Source organism: Chinchilla lanigera, unplaced genomic scaffold (genome assembly GCF_000276665.1).
Source record: "Chinchilla lanigera isolate Chin_1 unplaced genomic scaffold, ChiLan1.0 scaffold00069, whole genome shotgun sequence".
Taxonomy (NCBI): domain Eukaryota; kingdom Metazoa; phylum Chordata; class Mammalia; order Rodentia; family Chinchillidae; genus Chinchilla; species Chinchilla lanigera.
Window position 1 is genome coordinate 10,776,718 of NW_004955470.1, and position 9,807 is coordinate 10,786,524.

The 9,807-nt window shown below is 52.9% G+C and overlaps 1 long non-coding RNA gene across 2 annotated transcripts in view; it reads right to left on the minus strand.

Moving 5' to 3' along the window:
- Positions 1 to 6,972, minus strand: part of LOC102005132 — a 13,270-nt gene extending 6,298 nt beyond the window's left edge. Inside the window, exons 1-2 of one of the 2 annotated variants that reach the window (XR_263499.1) lie at positions 6,843 to 6,972; positions 4,517 to 4,735 (exon numbers count right to left, since the gene is read on the minus strand). This is a non-coding gene — a long non-coding RNA (uncharacterized LOC102005132). Of the gene's footprint in view, positions 1 to 4,516; positions 4,736 to 6,414; positions 6,789 to 6,842 lie in introns of those variants that run through there. The other variant, XR_263500.2, reaches the window with a different exon arrangement.
- Positions 6,973 to 9,807: the final 2,835 nt, after the last annotated feature.

Consider the following 9,807-nt stretch of genomic DNA (forward strand, 5'->3'; position numbering starts at 1 on the left):
TTCACCACAGCACTGTTCACCACAGCGCCACATTCACCACAGCACTGTTCACCACAGCGCTGCATTCACCACAGTGCTGTTCACCACACAGCATATTCACCTCAATGCTGTATCCTCCACATCACCCACTGACCATAGCACTACTCACCACAGCACTGTTTGCCACAGCACCATTCACCACAGCTCTGGTCACCACAGCATATTCACTACCGCACCATTTTCACCACAGCACTGTTCACCACATTCCCCACCCATCGTTTAAAATGTGGATGTAACAAATGGATGGAAGATGATTGATCTTAAATAAAGATGAAGATCTTGGGTCCCGGAGGGCAAACCTATTTCTAAGGCACAGAGAAGCAAAGCTGTGGCGTTGAGAAGAGCCGTATGTGCCAGCCTGGTGTCGCTATTGTGAGTGCCAGGCATGCAGCTTTCTCCTCACAGGTTTTAGTGGAGATACACACGAGCCATTGGGTGGTTACAGAGCCACTTGGAGAGCTGGCTTCCGGCTGTCAGCGCCACTCCACTGCCTCGTGGCCATCTGCAGAAGGCTTCCTCCAGCTCGGAAACCCTTTCCAAGTGTGCCATGCCTTTTTATCATTTATCTCGGTGCTTGGGAGTGCATCATACTTGAAGACACGGCTGGACCTGAGCTCCACGTCATTGGTGGGGATGAGGGTGGGGAGTCAGGCCTCCTTTGAGGTGAGCCTGCTTTGAGGCTGACAGACTGAGAGGGAGCTAACCCTTAAAGACTCTTCTGTGCTGTGCTCCGTGGGGGAAAAGATAAATAAGGAGCGTATTCTCGTACTGCTGAGCACCCTGGCCTACTCAATCACCGGTCCAGGCTCTCCATCTCCTTTGTTTTCTCCTGGGATTTAAAACAGATTTTGAGTGCATTTTTTGTAAACATAGGTGAGTTTTAGTTTGCTGCTTTGGTTGTTTATATTTTGAACTAATGTTGGGTGGATATTGTGTACTTAATTTTATATGGATGGATTTAAATGGAAAGTATGTTCTAATACTTCTATAGTCTAAAGGAAAATTAATTTGTTATCTGAGATGCTTTCCTAATGATGAAAAGAAGAAAAAAATGACATCTTCCATTATCAGAGAAAGAGCTGTAGGGTTTGGGTAGATGTGTCAGTTTAAGAGGGTCAAATGTTACGTTTCTTAATTGTGCAGGGTGACGTTAACCTTACCTGCCTCAGCTTGGGTGGCCTGGGACCTGCCCGCACACTAGTAAAGCACACCCTGGGGGCGTCTGTGTGGGTCCTGGAGGGGTGGCGTTGGGGTCTCCACCCGGCCACTCTCCAGTTTCTCTCTGGCACCCCTCCCCTGCTCTTTTCTTGGCTAGAGAGACCGGAGCATCTTTTCTCCATTGCGCCTGCCCACCGTGGTGTTTCTGACTTGGATCTGGCTGACCATGGGCTGAATTCCCCCAAATCCTGAGCCTAACCATACCGTAACACTAACCCTAACCGCAGTAACCCGAACCTTAACAGTAACAACCCTAACAACAGTAACAACCCTAACACCAATAACCCCGGACTGAACCCTTCCCCACTGGCCCGGGGCCGGGTTCTGCTGCCCCCTTGTGTCCCCATGCGGAACTGCGGAGGGCCGGATTCCACCTGTCAAGTGTAAGCCTTAGGAGGACCCCGCAGACTGCTGACCTCAGGTACACACACGACGATCGCCTGCAGGTGGACTGTTGACCACGGCTAATCTTGCAAGGAAGCTGGATGCTCCTTCCTGAGAAGAAACAGCTGCAGGAGGCGAGGGTCCAGGACCCCTCTTGGGATCAGAGGGAGGATTTTGTGTTTCCCTTCCTAAACCTCGGCCCTGGGAAGGCCCAGTTGCGGGTCCAGAGGGGTGCTGCTACCTGCCAGTGCTGGTCTTAGGAAGTCACGACGTTGCCCAGGCTGGTACAGAACTTGCGACCTCTGTCTTTGCTCCTGGGGTGCTAGGGTGAGAGGCGTGCATGCTGGAGGGCTCGAGCCCGCACTGCTGTGGGCTGGAGCCAGGTTCAGGCTTGGCCAACAGGGCCTCGGGGCAGGGGAGTGGTTGACTCCTGAGGCTCAGTGCTCTGGCTCAGTGAAGGCTCTGAGGTCTCACCCGCCGCCTCTTCCCTCTGACTCCTGCAGGTTGCTCTGCCACACCCCGCAGGGCCTGGCTTTCCCTGCCCAAGGGCAAGTGCTGGTGGAGCAACCCCACCTGCTCGGGGTCCTATGGCTTCACGAGCGGGGCTCAGCTGTGTGGCTGCCCTACTGATGTCTCGGGCCCGGCCGGGACTCCAGGACGAGGCTCGCCGGTCTGCAGTGCTTCACCACGTGCCCAACACATGTGCGCTGTGATTCCCGAGTCAGGCCACACGGTGGGAACGGATGTGGGGTCTGGGTGGGAGCGCAGAGGTCTTCGTGGCCTCGTGGAGTTGAGCAGAGAGGAGGAACTGCGGCTGGGCACACCCCAGGGGTTGCCAGCTCCCGGGCCTTCACCCACAGGGCTCAGCCTGGGCTGGGAGGGCCCTGACTCCAGCCTGATCTGGGTGCCACCTCAGGTAGGTGAGGCCGTCTTCCTGGGACGCCGAGTCAAATCTGATTCCTGACCCATGACCCAGGCAAGCCACTCCGAGCTTCTAAGCCACCACTGCCTCGCCTGCTGGGCTGGGCCAGCCCCGCCTGACTCAGCGGGTCCTACAGTGAGCAGCACAGAGCCACAGAGCCCAGGCGGACCCCGGAGAATGGCGGGGAGGGCGGAGCCTGTGCTGGCCCGGGGGGCGGCAGGCACCATGGTGTGCACCTCGTGGAGCTTCCTGCAGAACAGAGTGGCTGGGGAGGTCTGAGCTGGGCCTTGGGGTGGTTCCTTGGTGCACATGGGGGGAGGGGAGCACAAACTGCACCCTGCCACCACATGTTACACACGCAGGAGCACACCGCAGGAGGGTTGTGTGTGGACCTCTGCAGGACAGAGCCATCTGTGTTTGTGGGCACCAACTGCCACAGGTGGTGGGACTTATAAGGAGCCCTCCCGGGGGCCGTCACACTGCCTGGGGCAGGGGACAGGAATGGGCAGCCATGGGCAGGTCACACTGCAGATGGCTGCAGGCTCTTGCGGGCTTTTCCACAAGAGCATTCCATATGACATCTGTTTCCTTGACAACCCATCTTCTCTTGCTACTCATCATCAACATCATCACCATTGCCATCATCATCACCACCACCGTCAGTTACCACCATCACCACCACCATCACCACCACCATCATCACCATCACCACCACTCCACCACTGCAACCATCACAGTTACCACCATCATCACCATCATCACCATTACCATCACCACCACCACCATCAGTTACCACCATCACCACCACCATCACCACCATCATCACCATTACCATCACCACCACCCCACCACTGCAACCATCACCATTACCACCATCATCACCATCATCACCATTACCATCACCACCACCCCACCACTGCAACCATCACCGTTACCACCATCACCACCATCACCACCATTACCAGCATCACCACTGCCACCATCATCACCACCACCATTATCATCACCACCATCATCACCACCACAACCATCACTGTTACCACCATCACCATCATCACCATCATCACCACCATCACCACCATCACCATCACCACCACCATCACCACCACCATCACCACCATCATCACCATCACCACGACCACCACTGCAACCATCACCGTTACCACCATCATCACCATCATCACCATCACCATCATCATCACCACCACCATCACCACCATCACCACCATCACCACCATTACCAGCATCACCACTGCCACCATCATCACTGTCACTACCACCATCACCATCATCTGAGGCCCACTGCCATTGCTCCAGCTGGGGCACTGACACCCTTTGCCATCCACACAGGCACAGATTTCTCATCCTGTCATGGCTGCCTGTCCCTGCTCCTTCCTTGAAAGGCTTTCCAGGTGATCATGCGGGAGGCAGCTCCTGGCCGGGCGTGGTGCTTTCCGCTTCACCCACTCTAGTGCCTCCCGACTGTGTGGGGTGAAGCCCCTGAGGGCTCACACAGACGCTCCTGGACTGTCTGGAAGCTGGACGATGAAGACAGGAAAGTGGGTTGCATCTCAGGGGGCAGCTGGTGAGTGGGCACAGGGTCAGGAGCTGGGCGGCCAGGCTTTGAATGTCCACCATGTTCTATGCTTTCTTCACTGGTGTTTCCTCCTCTAAGACCTGTGTCCATCTGTATTATCATCTTCATCTTGCAGATGAGGGAGCTGGGACAGGACCAGGGGAACCGAAAAAAGCCTCACAGGCAGTGGGCGGCCGAGCTGTGGGAGTCAGAATGGACCTCCCTGGAGCCGGTGTCTTCACCCTGCCTGGTGCCGGGTGGCCCTCAGCATGGCGAGTGGCCCTGTGCAGGCTGGAATTTTAGTCACTGCGGAGGTAGATTTAGCTTCCTAAGCAGAAGGGCTTTCTTATATAAAGCAGGAAATGATATTTTCTTACCAAATTTAGTGCAATCTGTTCTAAGTGGAGAAGCCATGCACAGAGCACTGAGTGGGATGGGTATCTTCACTTTCCAGCTTATTTGCAGCATGAGCAGAAAGAGGGCTGGCTTCTGGTTTCCATGTTGTAAAATGAGGGCTGCAGTCCCCAAAAGGTAGTGCCATTTTCAGTGCTGAAACTCTGACCACTAGTGCAAAATGAGTATCTTAAGGCAAATGTCTGCAAAATGAGAAAAATACACTTAGTTTAAACTTGTACATGTTACAATTTAAATATAGATGGGTATGCTGAGATAAATATGCCCATCTGTTGCAAGAAAAATGACTCAGAACAGCAAATATTTTATTCTGATTACATGTCTGTTGGGGCTGGTGCTTTGATCGTCCATGGTTATCTAACAGCACCTCCAAATGTAAAGGCCCCCCAAAACAGCACTGTCCATCGTACACAGGAATTTCCTGTTTGAGGTCTCAGTGGGGAAACTGCACCTCCGCTGCACCCAGCCTCCAAGATACAGGGGATCCCACGGAGGGCCCTGCCCAGCCCTGCAGGGTTAGTGCCACTGTCCCTGAGATTTTCCTGGGGATGTGTGCTGGAAGCCGTGGCCTCTTGCGTGGCTGAGGGTTCCCTCCACCTGGGGGTGGGCTTAGAGGAAGAGCATTCAGGGAGAGGCACAAAAAGTTCTGCCCTCAGCATTTGGGCAAAATGGATCTGGCTGCCAGAGTCTCACTAGGTCTTCTCGCGTCTCTGCAGTGTCACCCGGAGGACAAGGCTTGCCAGCCGGCTGTCTTTCAGGCACAGGCCCACCCAAGGCGTGACTGTAGATGAATGGAGACCCCGAACACTCAACAATAAGAAAACAACCAAACAAAAAGTAGAGAAAAGATCTGAACAGACATGTTGCCACAGAGGATGAGGAATGGGGGATAAGCACATGGAAACATCTCGCATTGTAGGGAAGTGCAAATCAAACCCCAAAGGGACACTGCCACCTCCCCCTGGAGTGGCACACAGGGGCCTCTGCGAGTGCTGGGCAGCAGTGGCACATTCAGCCTCCCTTGCACCGGGGAGGGAGGTAACTGTGAAGCCACTTTAGAAAAGTTTTAAATGTATACAGGGTCCAACCTTTCCAGCCCTGGTGTGAGGAAGGCTGTCAGGCGCTAGTGGGCCTGAGGGAGGCAGAGGATCAAAACAGCTTTTCCAGCTGTAGCTGAAGAAACAATGACCTTGGCGTATAATGTGTTTATAGCCATTATGCCCACACACGAGGTCTCAGCACCATAGTGGCCCCACCCAACACAATGAACTCTCAAGGCCAGACCTTGTGCACAGCTGTGTGCCACAGACCGCCAAAACTTCAGGCCATTTATTCTAAAAATAAACTGAGGCATCTGCACTGTTGTTTGCCATGGTCTGCAGCCCACTAATTCCAGGAAGCTGTCTTGGTTACTTTTCTCTCATTGCTCTTTTCTCTCATTTCTCTCATTGCTGAGACAAAATACCCAACACCCAAAATGAAAGAAGGAGAGGTTTATTTAGCTTACAGTTTGTGGGGGTTTCAGTCCATACTTGGCTGGTTCCAAGGCAGAGTGGCACATGGCAGAGGGCAACAGTTCATGACGGCAGAAGACAGCAAAAGAACAGCAGTAAAAGGCAGGAGCGGCGGCAAGCAGCCTCTTTCTCTCCCTTGCATTGTATGCGAACTACCCACCCCAGGGCAGGTGTAGCACTCACACCCATAATTCCAACATTGGACCATGAATCAATCACAAATCTAGAAGCCCGCCCCATGACTGCATGAGGATTTGGGGGGACATGCAGACACAAGCCATAACAGAAGGGAACTCAAGACAACGTTTTTCTAAACTCCATATACACTGGACTGAAACCTTACTTACATCAGAAGTTTGGTTTCATAAGTTTCCTTAAAAATATCTGCTGTGGTGAAGTCTTCTGTGATAACGGCATCCTTGAGGGGAGCATCGGCCATCTGGAGAGAACCCTGGTGCTTCGCACCCGCAGCACACAACCCACAGCAGCTTCTGAGACAGGACGCCGACAAGCATGCTCACTGTGGATGCAGAGCGCTGGTCCTCGCGTGGAGCCCTGAGCCCGGCTTGGCCTGCCCACCTTCTCGCTTGGAGGCCAGTTCTGTCTGACCTGGCCTGGCACACTGTGGTAGCTCTGCTTGTGCCTGGGCAGCTGCCTGTGTGTCCCACCTGAGTGAGACCCAGGAGCCGAGGAATATTGGCCAGATGTTCCCAGTGTTAGGACCTGGCTTCTGGGGACACTTGACTAATTTAGATAAAGGAATGAAAATACGCACCTGCACCAGGGTTGTGCATGGGTGTTCATGGCAGCTGTGATGAAACAACCAACCTCCGGCCACAGATCAGTGTCCACCCACGGTGAGGGGATCCACGGGCAGGGTGTGTCCACATAGCAACACTGACACACTCACACGCTGCATGTCAGTATGCTGGTTAAGGACAAACCCCTTCTATGATGGTGGTTCTGGAAGATTCTATTGCTCCATGACATCGTAGCCATCGTTGGTTACGTGCACTCTCCATGTTTCTGCACAATGATGAAATAGCCTAGGACACATTTCTCAGCTTGTTCCCCTTGTTAAACAGCGTATAATTGAATAACAAATGAAAGAGACTGAATACAAAGAGTGCACATGAGAGGATTCCATTTCTATGAAACTCTAGGGATGCAGACATCTTCAGCGACAGCGTCTTGGTGCAGAGGGAGGGTGCAGAGGACCATAGGGACTGTTGGTTGTGGCTGGAATCGCTCCCTGTAATGAATTATCACACATTTTGTAGCTTAAAACAGTGCAGATATCATCCCTGACCGTTCTGGAGGTCAGACCTGCAAAGTGAGGCTGGGAGGCTACACAGGGTCAGCTGAGAAAGCCTTCCTCGCCGTTTGGCTTCCTAAGCTGCTGCCTCGGTGGCTGTAGCTGCCTCTCAACCATCTCTGCCTCCTCCGTCACTTGAGGACTTTGCTCTCACACTGGGCTCACCCAGATAATATAGATAACTTTCACACCTTGAGACACTCATTTACACTCCCACAGTCCCCTTGCCCAGTGAAGGTAACAGATTCCCCGGTTCTGGGGCTGGGCTGAGGCCATTGGTGAGCCTACCCCAGAGGCAGTCTTCCTGGGTGTGCATGGGTGTGCTCACACTTACCACATTGTGTGTGGTGTGCACTTGGTTACATGTCAATTATACCAAAAGAAAGAGATTTTTAGGGCAGAGAGAATATATATTTTCCAGAATGCCTGTCTCTGAGCCCTGAAACAGATGTACTGAATGTGCTTTCTGAATTATCTCTCTGATTAAATATAACTTTGGATTTAGACTGTTTGGATTTAATTGAATGTCCTCTACCATCAGTACACAACAGAGCATCTTTGGCGGCCTCACTTTTGTTTCTGTGAGATTTCCACCTCCCCACAGTTCCTCGGTACCCACAGAGTCTTGGTTTGACCTGGATTGGGTACGAGGCCAGTGCAGGTTTGAGGAACCCTGCTCCCATATGGAAACCCATCAAGTCCCAGTCCCTTCTGCGTGTAGTGCGGTGGTACTGCATACACCCTGAGCATGCCTGCTGGAGGCTTTACTCATCCTTAGGTTGCTTATAATACTTAATTCAATGTGAATGCTTCAGTAGATGTCACACTGTGTCATTCAGGGAGTACCATGGTTTGTGCCTGGGTGTCTCCCCAAAGCCTCACGCAGTCATGGGGCGAACTTCTAGAGTTTGTGATTGATCCACGGTCCAGTGCTGGGATTATGAGTGTGAGCGCTACACCTGCCCTGGGGCAGATAGTTTGCATACAGTGTAAGGGAGGGAGAGAGGCTTGCTCTTTCTGCTCTGCCCTTGTTGCTCTTGCTGCTTTTGCTGTCTTCCACTGCCAGGAACCGTTGCCCTCTGCCATGTGCCACTCTGTTTTGGAGCCAGCCGGGCATGGACTGAAAACTCCACAAATTACAAGCCAAATAAACCTTTCCTTCCTTAATTTGGGTGTTGATTATTTTGTCTCAGCAACAAGAGTAACTAAGACAGGGAGTAATAACAAGAAAAGCCTGTGCATATTCAGGACAGACACATATTTTCCCCTAATCTTTTCACCTGTGGTTGGCAACAGATGAATGTCGAGGCCGATATTATCCCTCCTGCTGGTTGCCCGGTGCTCCCGTGGCTCTCACCTCTCCTATCTCTGTGAATTGAAAATACGGATTCAGCACTTTGGTTGCACCCGTACTGCTGAAATTCCTCGCTTTCGATGCACTCATTTACCTTAGCAGAAGAATGCAGTTTTTCTTCTTTCAAAGTTTATCTTTACAAACAGCTCATCTTCTGAGAGGCATGTGCAGATTTACCCAGTGGTCATGATGGGTTTTCTATGGTTGGTTTTCACAATCCAATGCTGATCCAGGAGAATTTTACACAGATGGATGCACGGAAACCCCACTTGGGATGGGATGAAGCAAACTGAAATCTTCACACAGCTCTTTCAGTGCTTTTGAAGCCACATCTCTACTTCCTGCTGCAGTTGCTCTGAGACACCAGCAGACCCTGTAGCCCCTCGGCCACGTTTCTGAGAGTGGGGGTGCCGCCTAGTGGGCAAAGTGGCCAGGTGAAATTGAGGGGCACCCACTGCCCTCCCTGAGGCCCTGCACAGACCCCAGGGAGCTGCCGGGCTGTCTGGAAGGTCCACCCAGCTGTGACACCTCCTGCAGACCCTGCCTTTGCCCCTCCCAGGGCCTCTCCTTGCTCCACTCTTCTCTTGTCCCATAGTACCCTTTGCTGACCGTGTCCCTCCCCACCCCAGTGTCCGAAGAGTTCTCCCGGGCTCTCAGGTGACAGAGGGGATGCAAATCCAGGCCAAGAAGGGGGAACCCCAAGGCTGAGTGTTTGCAAGTGAGCATGCCATTCAGGGGCCACTCCCGGAGGCCTTTGATAGTGGCGCCTGGGTCTGTGGTTCCACCCGCCCCCCCCCCCCCCCCCGCCCAAGTGGTAAAGGACGGTTGCAGCCAGGGGCTTCTGATGCAGCACCCCCAGGGGCTCCAGGGACCCCAGTGCAGGCTCTGAAGTGTTCCTAGACATGTGGTTCTGAGTCTGCCCCTGTTGCATACCCCTAGGACCTGGCTCAAGGTCCTGGCAGGCCTGAGCAGCACTGGGTTATTTTCTCCATCTGTGCGTGCCTGTCATTCAAATCTGGTTAAACGCAGGTCAGAAGAGCTGACACTTCATTGTGAAATAGGGTTTGTGTC